The 17,338-nt window shown below is 35.4% G+C and overlaps 1 long non-coding RNA gene across 2 annotated transcripts in view; it reads right to left on the bottom strand.

Annotated features, from left to right (window-relative positions):
• LOC103786860 (uncharacterized) overlaps positions 1–17,338 on the bottom strand; it is a 213,526-nt gene that overhangs the window by 103,031 nt on the left and 93,157 nt on the right. For both annotated transcript variants that reach the window (XR_010112023.1, XR_001338080.2), the window contains exon 4: positions 707–747. This is a non-coding gene — a long non-coding RNA (uncharacterized LOC103786860). The remainder of the gene's footprint in view (positions 1–706; positions 748–17,338) is intronic.

Here is a 17,338-nt window from a genome sequence, read left to right as displayed (position 1 = left end):
TTAGAGCAGCATCTTAAATGCTCTCATTTTGATTATGTATTCATATGTTGTTCCTTTGAAATCTCCTCTATTTTTGCTTTACACATTTGAGGCATATTATCAGGTTCATACAGGTTTATAATTATTTCATCCTTAGCAAATTTAAACTTTATTATGTGATATAGTATTTTGTCCTCGACTGTTTAGTGAATTAAAAGTTTTATCATTCTGATATGCTATAGTATACCATTTAGTTGCCAAGTAAATTAAAATTTTTGACATTATGTTATAATGGGTAGATCTTTGTCAATTGTTGTATCCTTTCTGTAGTATTATGCTCTAGATTCCTCCTTTCACTTTGTATATATTTAATAGTTTTATTCTGAAATATTGTTATCATTTAACAAAATAATTTAGACTATATTTAATGTAATAATTAATACATTTGGTTTGAGTAAGATATTTTTTTGAATTCCATTTGCCTCCCCTGTACTGTCTGCTCCATGTTGCCCCCTTCCTATCTTATTTGGATTGATTATGTCTTATTATTTCACTTTTTCTTCCATTAGCCAGGAAGTTACATACTTCTTAACTATATATTTAGTCATTTCTCTAAAGATTATGGTCACCCAATGAAGGGAAATGAGCCCTTTCTCAAGTATTAAATCAGATGTCAAAGCTGATAACACTTCACACACCTTGAAAATTGAAAAAATTTATTACTCACACCAGGAACTTCTGGAGAGAGCAGAATAAGTGCAAACCAGTCTGGAAAGAAAACAGGGAAAAAAAATAACAGTAAGTTGAGATGGTGTAGTGTGTAAGGGATGGGGCTAAAAGGGATGTTCACGTGTGAAAGTTAGGGTTGCAAAGCTCAAGCCTTCCACTAGTTCAGAGAGCACAGGAGGTGTGTTTTCTTATCTAAAACACAGATATGTGGTAATAGGGAAAGGAAGGGCAAAGCATAAATTCTGCAATGGTAAAACATCCAAAATTAGGTCAAAATATTCATTAAACCTTCACTTATAAAAATCAAATATTAATTGATATTTTTCAACATCACCACAAATTATATCTTTCACTTAATTGCTATTGTTAAATCACAAGATGATGCAACAGTGTGTTCCACTTGTCCAAGTGCAGTTATAAGTTTAAATAGCTTCAAAATGTAAGCTATTAGCTTCTTAAAAATGTGTTGACGTTTTTGAAGCACCTTTCCTGTAAATATTCATTTTTATTTGTTTAATTTTTTAGTATTTTTGTTACTTTATATCTTAAACCTTTCATCTGGGATAACATTTCTTCTCCCTGAGGAATACACTTTTTAAATATTCTTTAATTTCCATAGATTATTGGGGAACAGATGGTGTTTGGTTACACGGGTAAATTCTTTAGTGGTGATTTGCAAGATTTTGGTCCACGCATCACCTGAGCAGTATACACTGCAACCTATTTGTAGTCTTTTATCCCTCACCCACTTCCGACCCTTTCCCTCTGAGTCCCCAAAGTCCATTGTGTCATTCTAATGCCTTTGCATCCTCATAGCTTAGCTCCCACTTAAGAGTGAGAACATACAATGTTTGGTTTTCCATTCCTGAGTTACTTCACTTAGAATAATAATCTCCAATCTCATCCCGGTCCCTGTGAATGCCACTAATTCATTCCTTTTTATGGCTGAGTAGTATTCCATCATACATGTGTATATATATATATATATACACACACACACACACACATATATACATATACATATATATATACACACACACGTATATATATCTCACAGTTTCTTTATCCACTCATTGATTGATGGGCATTTGGGTTGGTTACAAGTTTTTGCAATTGTGAATTGTATGGCTAAAAACATACGTATGCAAGTATATTTTTTGTATAAGGACTTCTTTTCCTCTGGGTAGATACCCAGTAGTGGGATTGCTGGATCAAATGGTAGTTCTACTTTTAGTTCTTTGCAGAATCTCCACACTGTTTTAAATAGTGGCTGTACTACTTTACATTCCCATCAGCAGTGTAGACATGTTCCCTCTTCACCATATTCATGCCAACATCTACTATTTTTTTTACATTTTTAATTATGTTTGTTTTTTTTCTTGTTGGTTTGAGTTCATTGTAGATTCTGGATATTAGTCCTTTGTCAGATGTATAGATTGTGAAAATTTGGGTTGTCTGTTTACTCTGCTGACTGTTCCTTTTGTCATGCAAAAGCTCTTTGGTTTAATTAAGTCCCAGCTATTTATCTTTGTTTTAATTTGCTTTTGGGTTCTTGGTCACAAAATCCTTGCCTAAGCCAATGTCTAAAGGAATTTTTCCAATTGTATCATCTAGAATTTTAATAGTTTCAGGTTTTAGATTTAAGTCTTTAATCCATCTTGAGTTGATTTTTGTATAAGATGAGAGATGAGGATCCAGTTTCATTCTCCTACATCTGGCTAGCCAATTATCTCAGCACTATTTGTTGAAAAGGGTGTCCTTTTCCCACTTTATGTTTTTGTTTGCTTTGTCAAAGATCAGTTGACCATAGTTTTTGGGTTTATTTCTGGGTTCTCTATTCTGTTCCATTGGTCTGTGTGCCTATTTTGTACCAGTGCCATGCTGTTTTGGTGACCTTGGCCTTATAGTATAGTCTGAAATCAGGTAATGTGATGCCTCCAGATTTGTTCTTTTTGCTTAGTCTTGCTTTGGCCATGCAAGCTCTTTTTTGGTCATATGAATTTTAGAATTGTTTTTTCTAATTTTCTGAAGAATGATAGTGGTATTTTTATGGGGATTGTATTGAATTTGTAGATAGCTTTTGGCAGTATGGTCATTTTCATAATATTGATTCTACCCATCAATGAGCATGAGATGTGTTTCCATTTGTTTGTGTCATCTATGATTTCTTTCAGCAGTGTTTCATAGTTTTCCTTGTAGAGGTCTTCCACCTCCTTGGTTAGGTATATTCCTAAGTATTTTATTTTTTCTGCAGCTATTGTAAAGGGGGCTGGTTCTTGATTTGATTCTCAGCTTGGTCACTGTTGGTGTATAGAAGAGCTACTGATTTGTGTACATTAATTTTGTATCTGGAAACTTTGCCGAATTCTTTTATCAGTCCTAGGAGCTTTCTAAAGGAGTCTTTAAGGTTTTCTAGGTATATAATCATATCATCAGAAACAGTGACAGTTTGACTTCCTCTTTACCAATTTGAATGTCCTTTATTTCTTTCTCGTCAGACAAGAGAAACATAGACTTCTAGTACTATGTTGAAGAGGAGTGGTGAGAGTGGGCATCCTTGTCTTGTTCCAGTTCTCACAGAGAATGCTATCAATTTTTCCCCATTCAGTATTATGTTGGCTATGGGTTTGTCATAGATGGTTTTTATTATATTGAGGTATGTTCCATGTATGCTGATTTTGCTGAGAGTTTTAATCATAAACGGATGCTGGAATTTTGTGGAATGCTCTTTCTGTATCCATTGAGATGATCATGTAATTTCTGTTTTTAATTCTTTTTATGTGTTGTATCACATTTATTGACTTGCATATGTTAAACCATCCCTGTATCCCTGGTATGAAACACATTCGATCATGGTGGATTATCTTTTTGATATGTTGTAGGATTCAGTTAGCTAGTGTTTTGTTAAGGATTTTAGCATCTATAGTAATCAGGGATATTGGTCTGTAGGTTTTTTTTTTAATGTCATTACCTGGTTTTTGTTGGTATAAAGGTGATACTGTCTTCATAGAATGAATTAGGTAGGGTCCCCTCTTTCTCTATCTTGTGGAATAATGTCACTATTCTTTGAATGTCTGGTACAATTCTGCTGTGAATCCATCTGGTCCTGGGCTTTTTTTGTTGGCAATTTTTTAATTACAATTTCAATCTCACTACTTTCTATCAGTCTGTTCAGGATATCTGATTCTTCCTGATTTAAGCCAGGAGGATTGTATTTTTCCAGAAATTTATCCATCTCTTCTAGGTTTTCTAGTTTATGCTCGTAAAGGTGTTCATTGCAGCCTTGGATGATCTCTTATATTTCTGCGGAATCAGTTGTAATATCTCCTATTTCATTTCTTACTGAGGTTATTTAGATTTTCTCTCTTCTTTTCTTGGTTAATATTGCTAATGGTCTATCAATTTTATTTATCTTTTCAAATAACCAGATTTTTGTTTCATTTATCTTTTGTATTGTTCTGTTTTTCATTTTAATTTCATTTAATTCTGCTCCGATCACGGTTACTTCCTTTCTCCTGCTGGGTTTGGGTTTTGGTTTGTTCTGGTTTCTCTAGTTCCTCGAGATGTGACCTTAGATTGTCTGTTTGTGCTCTTTCAGACTTTTTGATGTAGACATTTAGGCCTATGAACTTTCCTCTTAGCACTGCCTTTGCTGTGTCCCAGAGGTTTTGATAGGTTGTGTCACTATTGTCATTCAGTTTGAATAATTTTTTAAATTTCCATCTTGATTTTATTTTTGACCCAATGATCATTCAGGAGCAGGTTATTTAATTTCCATGTATTTGTGTGGCTTTGAAGGTTCTTTTTGAAGTTGATTTCCAGTTTTTTTCCACTGTGATCTGAGAGAGTGCTTGATTTAATTTTCATCTTCTGAAATTAATTGAGGCTCATTTTGTGGCCTATCTCATGGTCTATCTTGGAGAAAGTTCCATGCACTGTTGAATAGAATGTATATTCTGTGGTTGTGGGATGGAATGTGCTGTATATATCTGTCCATTTGTTCCATATTATAACTTAAGTGCATTGTTTCTTTGTTGACTTTCTGTCTTGATGACCTGTCTAGTGCTGTCAGTAGAGTATTGAAGTCCCTCACTATTATTGTGTTGCTGTCTATCTCATTTCTTAGGAATATTAGTTATTATTTTATAAATTTGTGAGCTGCAGTGTTAGGTGCATTTATGTTTAGGGTTGTGATATTCTTCTGTTGGACAAGGCCTTTTATCATAATATCCCTCTTTGTCTTTTTTAACTGCTACTGTTTTAAAGTTTGTTTTGTCTGATATAAGAATAGCTACTCTGGCTCACTTTGGTGTCCATTTGCATGAAATGTCTTTTCTCACTCCTTTACCTTAAGTTTGTGCAAGTCCTTATGTGTTAGATGAGTCTCTTTGTACCAGTGCCATGCTGTTTTGGTGACCTTGGCCTTATAGTATAGTCTGAAGATGGTTGGTTGGTGAATTCTTATCTATTCTGCAATTCTGTATCTTTTAATTGGAGAATTTAGGCCATTTACAATCAATGTTAGTATTGAGATGGGAGATACCATTCCATTCATCAGGCTATTTGTTGCCTGTATGCCTTGTTTTCTGGTTTTTGTTTTTTTTAAATTGTATTATTGTTTTATAGGTCCTGTGAGATTTATGCTTTCAAGAGGTTCTGTTTTGATGTGTTTCCAGGATTTGTTTCAAGATTTAGAGCTCCTTTTAGCAGTTCTTATAGTGGTAGTTTGGTAGTGGCAAATTCTCTCAGTATTCGCTTGTCTGAAAAATACTCTATCTTTCCTTCATATATGAGGCTTAGTTTCACTGGATACAAAATTATTGGCTGATAATTGTTTTGTTTGAGGAGGCTGAAGATAAGACCCCCATCCCTTCTAGCGTGTATGGTTTCTTCTGAGAAAACTTCAGTTAATCTGATAGGTTTTTCCTTTATAGGCTACCTGGTGCTTTTGTCTCACAGCTCTTAAAATTCTTACCTTCATCTTAAATTTAGATAACCTGATGATGCTGTACCCAGGCAATGTTTTTTTTTTTTTTTTTTTGTGATAAATTTCCCAGGTTGTCTTTGTGCTTCTTGTATTTGGATGTCTAGGTCTGTAGCATGGCCGGGAAAATTTTCCTCAATCATCCCTCCAAATATGTTTTCCAAACTTTTAGATTTTTCTTCTTCCTCAGAAACATCAATTATTCTTAGGTTTTGTCATTTAACATAATCCTAGACTTCTTGGAGGCTTTGTTCATATTTTCTTATTTTTTTTTCTTTGTCTTTGTTGGATTAGGTTAATTCAAGGAACTTGTCTTTGAGCTCGGAATTTCTTTCTTCTCCTTGTTCAGTTCTATTTCTGAGACTTTCCAGAGCATTTTGCATTTCTATAAGTGTGTCCATTGTTTCCTGAAGTTATGATTGTTTTTTATTTATGCTTTTTTTTGGATATTTCTCTCTTCACTTCTTGTGTCATGTTTTTTATTTCCTTACATTGAACTTTGCCTTTATCTGGTGTGTCCCTGATTAGCTAAATAACTAACCTCCTGATTTCTTTTTCAGGTAAATCAGGGATTTCTCCTTGGTTTGGGTCTATTGCTGATGAGCTAGTGTGATTTTTTGGGGGTTGTTAAAGAACCTTGTTTGTCATATTACCAGAGTTGGTTTCCTGGTTCCTTTTCATTTGGGTAGGCTATAAGAGGGAAGGTCTAGGGCTGAAGGCTATTATTCTTTTGTTTCACAGGGTATTCCTTTGATGTAGTGCTCTCCCCCTTTTCCTATGGATGTGGCTTCCTGAGAGCTGAGCTGAAGTGATTATTTATTTATTATTTTATTTATTTATTATTATTTTTTGAGATGGAGTCTCACTCTGTCACCCAGCCTGGAGTGCAGTGGTGCAATCTCTGCCTCTCAGGTTCAAGCAATTCTTTTGCCTCAGTCTCCTAAGTAGCTGAGATTATAGGTGAGCACCACCACGCTTGGCAAATTTTTTTGTATTTTTAGATGGGGTTTCACCATATTGGCCAGGTTGGTCTCGAACTCCTGACCTCGTGATCTGCCTGCCTAGGCATTCCAAAGTGCTAGGATTACAGGCATGAGCCACTGCGTCTCACCTGAAGTGATTATTATCTCTCTTTCAGATCTAGCCACCCAGCAAATCTACCAGGCTCCAGGCTAGTACTGGGGATTGGCTGTACAGAGTCCTGTGATGTGAACCATGTGTGGGTCTCTCAGCCATGGATACCAACATTTGTTCCAGTGGATGTTGCAGGGGAAGGAAATATACTCTGTGAAGGTTCTTAGCTTTGGTGGTTTTAATGCAATATTTTGGTGCTGGTTGGCCTCCTGCCAGGAAGTGGCACTTTCCAGAAAGCATCAGCTGTTGTAGTACAGGGAGGAACAGCCGGTGGGCAGGGCCTAGAACTCCCAAGAGTGTATGCCCTTTGTCTTCAGTTAGCAGGGTGGGTAGGGAAGGACCATTGGGTGGGGGCAGGGCTAGGCATGTCTGAACTCAGACTCTCCTTGGGCGGGTCTTGCTGCAGCTGCTATAGCAGAGAGGGATGAGGTTCCTGGGTCAATGGAGTTATGTTCCTAGGATGATTATGACTGTCTTTACTGTGTCACACAGATTGTCAGGGAAATGGGGGAAAGCCAGCAGTCACAGGCCTTACCCAGCTCCCACGCAATCCAAAGGGCAAGTCTATCTCCCACCATGCCCACTCCCAACAGCACCAAGACTGTTCCCAGGCAGTGGGTGAGCAGGACTGAGAACTTGCCCCAGGCTACCTGCCTCCCAGCTGCAAAAGCAAATATGTCTTTCCTTCTACCTCAGCCTGTGGAGTCTCTACATTGGATTCATGCCCTCCCCCGAGTTCTGGCCAGGAGACTTCTTGATCAGTTCAAATTGTTACAAAGTTCAGCTGAGGTTTCCTTCTCCCTGTGGCCTTTTCCCAGCACCTCTGTCTCCATCCTGGAGGATCCCTGTGAGGCCAAGCATAAACAGCTTACTAGGGGACCCAGTGAGGTCCCAGGGCTTTTCCCACTACTTCCTCTACCCCTGTATTTTGTTCAGTTCTCTAAATTGACTCAGCTTCAGGTAAGGTCAAAATCTTCTCCCATAGTCTAAGCCTTTGGTTTCCCCAGTGGGGGTGAGTATTTGTGGGTGAACGATCTTCATTTCCCACTTCCACGTTTGGATACTCACAGTATTTGGGTTGTCTCCTGGGTCCTGCAGGAGCAATCTGGCTCCTTCATGGGGTCTGTAGGTCCTCTGAAGTTACCTGATTTATTCCTGCAGTTGTTCTGGAGCATAAATTCATGATGCGAGCCTCCACACGCTGTTCCAATGCCGAGTCAGAGCTTCAGTCTAGTCCTGCCTCTCATCCTCCATGATTTCAATATATGCCAGAAATACATTTTTGTATTTCCCTTTAAGAGAAGCTGATGGTGCCAGTTTTCTTTTAAAGGACTAAAAATTCCTTTAAAAATCTGTATTTTACTTTTATTCTTAAAAGGATACTTATTGGATATAGACTTATAGGTTTGTAGTTAATTTTTTAACACATAGAAAATATCAATACATTGTCTTCTGGTTTCTGTTATTTCCTCTGAGAATTCTGCTCAGTTTGTCACTCCTTTCAAAATGGTATATGCATTGTACTCCTTTCTGACTGCTAATATTTTCACTTTGTTTTTGTTCTTCAGCAATTTCATGGTAATTTTTGTTGTATAGCCTTCTTTATATTTAAATTGATTTGGGTTAATAGAGAACAAATCTGTGTCTTAATATCAGTCCTGAAAAATCTTAATTATTTCTCTTCATTCATTGCTTATATTCCTTTTCTTTTTCTGCTTTTCTCCTAGAAACCTAATTTCACTTAAGTTCAGATATTTCTCTCCATCCTCTGTGTTTCTCACCTTCTCCTCTGTATTTTCCACCCCTTTGTCAATCTATGCTTTATTCTGCATATTTTCATCAGCTCTGTCTTCCAGTTTATATATTCTCTTTCAGCTACATTAAATCTGCTGATCTATCTATTAAGGTTTAAAAATATTGTTAACAGGCTGGGCACGGTGGCTCACGCCTGTAATTCCAGCACTTTGGGAGGCTGAGGCGGGCATATCACAAGGACAGGAGATCGAGACCATCCTGGCTAACACAGTGAAACCCCATCTCTACTAAAAATACAAAAATTTACAGGGTGTGGCGGCGTGCACCTGTAGTCCTAGCTGCTGGGGAGCCTGAGGCAGGAGAATGGCGTGAACCCGGGAGGTGGAGCTTGCAGTGAGCCGACTGCGCCACTGCACTCCAGCCTGGGAAACAGAGCGAGACTGTCTCAAAAAAAAAAAAAAAAAAAAATACATTGTTAACAGATTTTAATTTAAAAAACAGTTTTAGATTTATAATTTCCTATTTTATTAACACCACATATTAACACGGTACATTTGTTACAATTAATAAACCAATATTGATACAGTACTATTAACTATCATTCATTGTTTATTCAGATTTTCTAAGATTTTATCTAACAACCTTTTCTTTTCCAGGATACTATCCAGGAAAACATATTACATTTAACTTTCATATATCCTTAAGTTACTTTGCCTGTGACATTTTCTCAAGTGTTTCTTCTTTTGGATGACCTCGACAGTTCTGAGAAGTCAAATATATTGTAGGATGCCCCTGTGGAATGTATTTGATGTTTGGATTTTATTTCATATTTAGACAGGGCTTATTAGATCATGCAGGTAAAGTACTATTTTCATTTCATCATATCAAGGGTCCATATTATTAACATGCTTTATAACTTCTCATGTTGACCTTGAACGCCGCCTGGCTGAAGTAGTATTTGTCAGGACTCCTTACCCCCTTTCCTTTTTGGAAAGGAAGTCACTCTGGGCAGCCTACACTGAAAGACTGAAGAATTAGTCTCCATTTCCTTTAGGGCAGAATATTTAAATAAGTTATTCCAAATTCTTCTTCATGAAAGATTTCTCTCTTATTCCCCATTGATTTATCTATTCAATCATACCTTTATATTGGTATGGAATTAGAAATATTTATTTAATACTTTGGGCTTTAATCCAATACCATTTTATTTATCATGTAGCTCAAATTGTTCTAGTTTTGCCACTGGGACCTCTTTTATTTGGCTCCTGTGTCCTTTGAATATACTCATCCTTCTGTTTGGTTGATTTTCTGTCTTCTTATATTCTGGCACTACAAGATGATCCAGGCTCATTTTGTATATTTCCTGTACCATCCCTACAATTAGCCATTTCTCTGAGGTTCCCTGGTTCCTTGTATTGGAGAAAAATATTAGAAGCCAGTATCCTGGTACTGCACATGATCACTGCTACAGTTGTGTTTTATGGAGTTTTACTTTTGATTATGTATTTTTTTATGTTTGTAATTACTATATTATAGTAATTATAAATTTGTTTAGCTTTGTAATTGATATATTATCATTTGAAAAATGTTTTGTCCTTTTTTTCTTTTCAATCCTCTGTTAAAATTGTCTTTTATATCTGTAAGCAGGCAAATATAATTATTTTTAAGCCTGTGTCTGATAATTCTAATATCTAGAGTCTTTCTGGAGATTTTTTTTGGATATTTTCTTAGTCCATTTTCTGTTGCTATAACAGAGTACCACAGACTGAACAATTTATAAAGAAAATCAATTTATGTTTTACAGTTCTGGAGGCTGGGAAGTCCAAAGTAGAGAGATCACATCTGGTGAGGCTTTTCTTGCAGCATCATAACATGGCAGAAGCATCACATGGCAAAAAGGCAAATGTGTGCCAGCTCAGGTCTCTGTTCCTGAACAAAGCAATCAACCTCATCATGGGTTCCCCATCTGGATGACTTTATCATCCTAACTACCTTTAAACACTCTACCTCCAAATGCTATCAGGATATATACTTGGGTATTGAGTTTCCAACACATGAAATTTGGAGAACACATTTAAACCATAGCAGATATTATTACTTCTTTTGGTTGCTCAAGTTGTCCTAGGCTTCACTTGATTGTTTTTCATGGTCAGAGTATTGTATCTGAAAAATAGTGAAAATAATTGAAGGTCTAGGATTATGCTATCTTTCTCCATAAATAGTTAACATTTGTGTATGGTAGGTGGCTAGGGGCACTAACAATACAGCAATCCCTGGATAGATCAACTCAAACACCCAAATTAAAGACCTACCAGAAGAAAATGCATACAACTTTAGAAATTAAGACTATTTATTTTAGTTTCTACAATCCTACAATTTCTGGCTTTCAAAAAAAGAAAACAGAAACTTTACAAGGCATACAAAAAAGCAAGAGGAACAAGACACTGCCAAGGGACAGAACCAGACTCAGATATATCACAAATGTTAGGGAAAAAAGTGAACAGATAATTTAAAATAATCATGACTCAAATAAGGCACTAATGGAGAATCTTCATAGTGGATGTTTCCAAAGAATTCATGAAGACATCCATGACTGATATAATGAACTATAAATATCTACCATGAACCAAGTGCATTGATGCTAGATCACTACCAAAATCACCCTTGAGTAAACACTTTCCTGCTCTACTTATCTCCCTCTACCTACTCAAACCCTGCTTCAACCTCTATTTGACATAAGCTTAGTAAATTTAGAAATTTCATCTAGCAATATGGAAGATAGGAAGTAAAACTGCTGAGTGAGAAAAAAAAAATCTATCCTTTTCTTGACTTCAACAACTCATTACGAAAACCCTGAGAAGAGAAAAGACTTATTTTAACCCATGTTCATGGTGTTTACTACAAAGTACCAGACATTTGGTTACTGAAATAAAACTGTTTTCTTGAATTAAAAGAATCATAGACATTTTTATTGCTTAACAGTAACCAAAGAAAATCTAAGACCCACTCAAGTTTTTATCCAGAGACTAGATAGATATAGACTACCTACCCCCACAAAATAAACATAAAAGAAGATAAGAAAATTAAAAATCAAATAAGAGACAAACACTAAGTTTTTTGTTACATTCATGATTGTACTGTTTGTGTAGTCGCTGTAATTATTAGACTTCCAGGTAGATATTGGACAAGATGATTAAGAACATATTCAATAAAGTGAGCTTGTACCTGGAATAGCAAACAACCAGTTTGATCCCTGCATGATAGGAAAGAATCCCCAATTTGGGGGAGCTGACTACCTAATGATTGAGACTCATATTTTTATGGTTCTTTTTTCTTAAATTATAATTAGATTTTAACACTCTAAATTTTCATCTGTTTATATTTCACCACTGAAGCCATTTAAAATGGTCAACTCTTAAAATCTGGTGACAAGGTACATGTAAACCTCAAGTTTGTACAGTAAAATAAGACTTGAAAGAAGCTTTCCAAACCCAACAGATACCACCTTAACTAAGCCATCAAAATTAACATAAACAGTAATAGGACAACTCAATAGCATATGCCTTCTGATACAATGCACTGACAAAGACTTGACATCACATTTGTGAGATTTCTCCCCAAAACAAAATAAGCTGAATTAAATCATGAGAAACATCAGAAACATACAAATTATAAAATATTCTAAAGAAGAGCTTGCCTGTTCCAAATTAAAGAATATTAAAGAGACATGACAAATGGGATACCCTTATTTATTGTGTCTCTTTAGTATTTAGTATAACTGCAAATTCCAAAATCAACAGAATCACAAAACACCAAAATAACCCTTTTTCTCCATAATTATATCTTACATAATTACTGATGGCTCTAAGATATGGAATCCATATTTACTTGTAATTTCAATTTTACCTTCATAATTCAAAGAATTATGTTTGTCTATTTACTCATTCTGCAAAATTATGTTGACTTTGTCATGAAGACCTTTCACATTTTAATATTACTTGCAATAACAAAAATGTCTTTGTATTATATTACCATTCAAAGATAAAATACATAATTTGAAGGTCATTATTTAAAGTGCTAGGATAAATCATTTTCTGTGAAGGTAAGTGTCTACATTACACCACTATTTGAACACATTCCAGTAGCTCTAATGTCATTTTCTAATATTGACTTCTCCTAGTTAGTCTGATATTATGAAGAATTAAATATCAAGGTCAAAGCTTTAATGAAAGCAACTGTCTCTTTCCTCATCTCAAAAAATATCATCAGTTGCCTTTGAATTTTACAGGCCTCTTTGCAATATTAATAGTTTTAGAAACTTCCTAAAATGGATGTTGTCACCAAAAAAAAAGAAAAAAGAAAAAGAAAAAAGGCAAACAAACAGAAAAAACTACATCCCCTTTTTTCATTGAAAATTTAAAAAGGAAGCTGGCCCATCGTCTGGGAGTTCTGTTCCCTGGAAGGTGGGAATAGAAGAGGGTTTATGTTCTATGAGGTGGCAAAAACCAGAAGAACTTCTCTGGCTTTGGAAATGACTTTGACCTCCAGAGCGGTATTTAGAAAAGTCATTAAAAATTCCATTGCTAAACACTGGAGGGCTTCTGGCTTGTAGGGTGAAAGGGCTTGGCTGAATTTCAGCAAAAACTTAGTAACATATTATGATATGAGGAAAGAACAGAAACAAAAGCCTCTGCCTGGGTAACAGGGCTACCAGCTGAGCAAAGGACTGAGAAGCTGTTGCTAAGGAGCGATTCAGAAAGTTAGAGTTCACATGGACAAATAAGAGTGGAACCATAACAGTTTGGGTAAGAAAACATCTCTAATGGTATTTTCATAGACTGGTTATAATATGTCATGTTTTTTAATTTATATAAATAATTGTTTTTAAAAATATACTTTAGAAGCTAATCATAAACCCCTCTTAAAGAAATATTTCTAAATAGAACTAGAAATTTAGGTTTACAATAAGTGAGTATTGTAACTTTTTGTAGGTAACTAGGTATGTAAGGAAAAAAAACTTGAGGACATCAACTTTGCTTAGTATTCTGATAAAAGAAGCTTCTAATTAGAAGGTGTCAGTATAAGCAGCTCTTTAAAAATTCAGTAGGCCTTTGAATCATTGTTCTAGGCAAAATTGTATTCAGCTAACACTGATTATGTTAATGGATAAGAAGATATTTTAGGAGCTAAACTAAACTTTTAAATAGAACAGGTGCTAAAATTTTCAAAAGCATTCATATATACAGTATGGAAGAATTGTAAGCAAAATGTTAAAAAGAAAAGCTAAATCGTTTTACAGACTTCCATATTTAGTACAATTTATAGTTAAGTAGACTAAAGTGACGCCTTAATACATTTTCGATTATCTAGAAAGTTCTGGCCTTCTGATACTTTTTTGATTGACTGAGTCTAACACAAACTTGAGTTAGAATAAGTATGTATTTTGTTTAATACTGATTCATGCCACTTGAATATTTTCTTATTTTTGTAGAGTGACACGTTTGACTGAAGTCCTTTACCCATTTTGCTAAAATTTTTTTAAATTGTCAAATAAAGAAGTAATTTCTATTACAAACCAACAAATTATTTAAACAAATGAAAATTTTATGTCATATATGTCTATATAGTATAAATCTAATTTCAATAAAATTTTAATATTAAAATTTTGCTGTATCTAATATACATGCGTATAAATACATTCTATGTATCCTTAAAATACTTAAACACATATTTCTTCTTTTATTCTCAGAAGTATCCTGGAACATTTAAAAATTATAACGATGGCATCTGGTGCCCTGTGATTCTCATCAAGAATTCCTAACACTGATTTTCATTTTGTTTTTAGGCAGTTACTTTAGAGGGGAAAATATAGACTCTCAAACTAATGGAAACATTCCTACAAAGTATATGGGAATTCACAGCAGTTTTACTGCTAAAAAAAATGTCAAAGAGAAGCTTCCCATTAAGGCCCCAAGTGAAAAAGAATGCCAACAACAATTAAGCTGAAGCAGCTTTACTGGCCCCTTTGCACTCACTTAGACAGAGTCGTGGAACATATTTAATCAAAAGGGATTGGGGAAGGATTATAAAGGATTGTGTTTACCTTACCCTGGGCATTGAATGTTCAGCAATGTGTAACAAGCCACGGAACTCCAAGATGTAACTATAAGATTTTAAAAAATGAAAGGGAAAAGTAGAAGACAACATTCAAGCAAGAAACCCCATCTCTTTCTTTTGAAATTTAGAATTTTGGTTAGTTCAGCTGAACACAGGGGACCCATCCTATTGTTGGCAGCTCACTAGACAGTGGGAAATTGTAACTTATAGCTTTAAAGGTTAGTCTGTGTTCAAAAAAGACATATAAAGGCAGCGTGGATTCTGGCATTATTTATCATCTACAGATGCAGTCACTACAGAATGTCTCCGACTTCTGTGTCAGTGGGGAACTCTAAAACCCTGTTCAACAGGCCATCTACCTGAAAAGCACAGTCAACCTCGAGACTGAGCAAAAAAAGATGAATCAAATTGGTGTTTCCTTTTGTAAATCATCCACTCATAGTTTCAGTAACTGAAGTGCTTGAAATTATGCAAGGATAAATGTCTACTACTCACATTTTTTAAGGAAGAAAATATAAATAAGAGTACCTAAGTGGATAAATTTAACCTAAGCATTCATAGAAGCCTTACAAATGACAAATACCTACCTATATTTTTTCATTTCTTCCCAAAGAAGTGTTTTTAAATATAAATCAAGTTTCTGGTTAAGATGCATCCAATTGAACAACTTTTTTTGAGAAAAACAAAAAAGAGCATTTGCTATGTGCCAAGCACTTTGTAATGTGATTTGGAAGAGATAAGCAGAAAAAAAGATCAACTTTACAGAGCTTGCAGTCTAGTGAGAATGATAATAAATACAGAGAAATCACCTTAATACATATCAGAACATAAAACATTTTAAAAGCCGCTTTAAAAAACGCAGTAACATCTTAAAGAAGAGAGAAATTCTAACCAAGAGTAATGAGTAAGATTGGGAAGTGTTCATGGAGGAGGTGAGGTGTTAATGTGGAAATTTCTCTTTGACAGTTTCTGGGTCTTGAGCATTGAGTACAATTTCTATAGGTAGAGAAAGCAGTGAGGGATATTCTAAGCAAAGGGAACACGATTAGGGAGGAATGTTTGGAATCAAATTTGTGAGGATTCAGGAGCTTTTAAGCAGTCTGGTTCACTTGGTTGCAGACTTCGTAACTTGGGCTGCAAGTAAGTTAGGAATCCATATGAGCCCTTGTGGCAAACACTGTCATTTTGCTCAGGAAACACCAGTCATAACTCTCTTCTCCCTCACCTGCCTCCAGCACAGAAGCAGCAAAAGCTATTTATTCCCTCCTATAGCCTCACCACCTAGTAAGTGTAGAGATGAAAGACTGTTTTACTAATACAGAAAACAGGGTGCGTTGATGCTGGCCTTCCTCTCTATACTACCATCGAACTTTTTTTTTTTTTTGAGACAGAGTCTCGCTCTGTTGCCCAGGCTGGAGTGCAGTGGCATGATCTCGGCTCTCGGCTCACTACAACCTCTGCCTCCCGGGTTCAAGCGATTCTCCTGCCTCGGCCTCCCGAGTAGCTGGAACTACAGGTGCACACCACCATTCCCCGCTAATTTTTTGTATCTTATTAGGGACTGAGTTTTACCGTGTTGCTCAGGCTGGTCACAAACTCCTGAGTTCAAATAATGCCCCTGCCTCGGCCTCCCAAAATGCTGGTATTATGGGCGTGAGCCACCACGCCCAGCCCATCAAACTCTTTTTAAACATGTGTTTCAATGTCAAATGAATAATGGATACATATAAGTTTGTGTATTATCTATATATAAATTAAAGAATAACTGAACCCCATATAACTACCAGGCAGTTTGAGAAATACCAAGTAATCTCACGTTTTTATAGTAATCTTTTCCTCTTATAAGCTTTTTTCAAATGTTCATTGATAGCTCACATTTAAGGGTGTTGTACTAGAACAGTTCTTTGGATGTAAACAGAGTTTGTTAATTGTTTTATTATGGGCAGATGCTTAGGTATTTTATGAGTGAATTATAAAAGCTTAGTACCTGGGGATGTATTCTTTTGGGCTATTCACTTTCACCAAAAAATATTCTAATTTTCTGTTGGAGCTGTGATGGCATCTTCTAGTCATGAGGGAAAGATCAAGAGAAGGAAGAGGTGTCAGCCGTGACATCATTTAGCAGATATACTAATCAGTGTTCCTCTGAAATATCTGTTATCAAGTAATAATAAAATTCAGTTGCTCAAGCTATTGTTCATCAGTATTCTGTTATGTTTCTCTGAATATTCCTAATAGATATGAGACATCAAATCATAAATAATTTGGGAAAAATGAAATAAGAATAAACTAAATATTCTCCAAAATACCTTTTATTTCCACTGCAAATAAGTAATACCCAATAGCTGAATGAGAAGAGCTACTAAAATACAACATTTTCCCATTTTGTCCCAACAAAAGATAAAATAAAGGCAGGGAATTATTTCCAAAGTGTAGTGGTGGCAGATAAAATGGCAGCAGCAAAAACGAAATAAAAGTTAGTACCTTGTTTAAATGGTAACCACTTACAACATGAGTCTATTAACAAGAGGTTTATACTATAATGGCTGAGTTATATGTATATATAAAAATATATACACATATATTTATATGTGTATGTAAGTATATATGTGTGTGTGTGTGTGTGTATACATACATACA

This window comes from Pan paniscus, chromosome 3 (assembly GCF_029289425.2).
Source record: "Pan paniscus chromosome 3, NHGRI_mPanPan1-v2.0_pri, whole genome shotgun sequence".
NCBI classification, from domain to species: Eukaryota; Metazoa; Chordata; class Mammalia; order Primates; family Hominidae; genus Pan; species Pan paniscus.
This window is presented reverse-complemented; position numbering and strand designations above follow the sequence as displayed.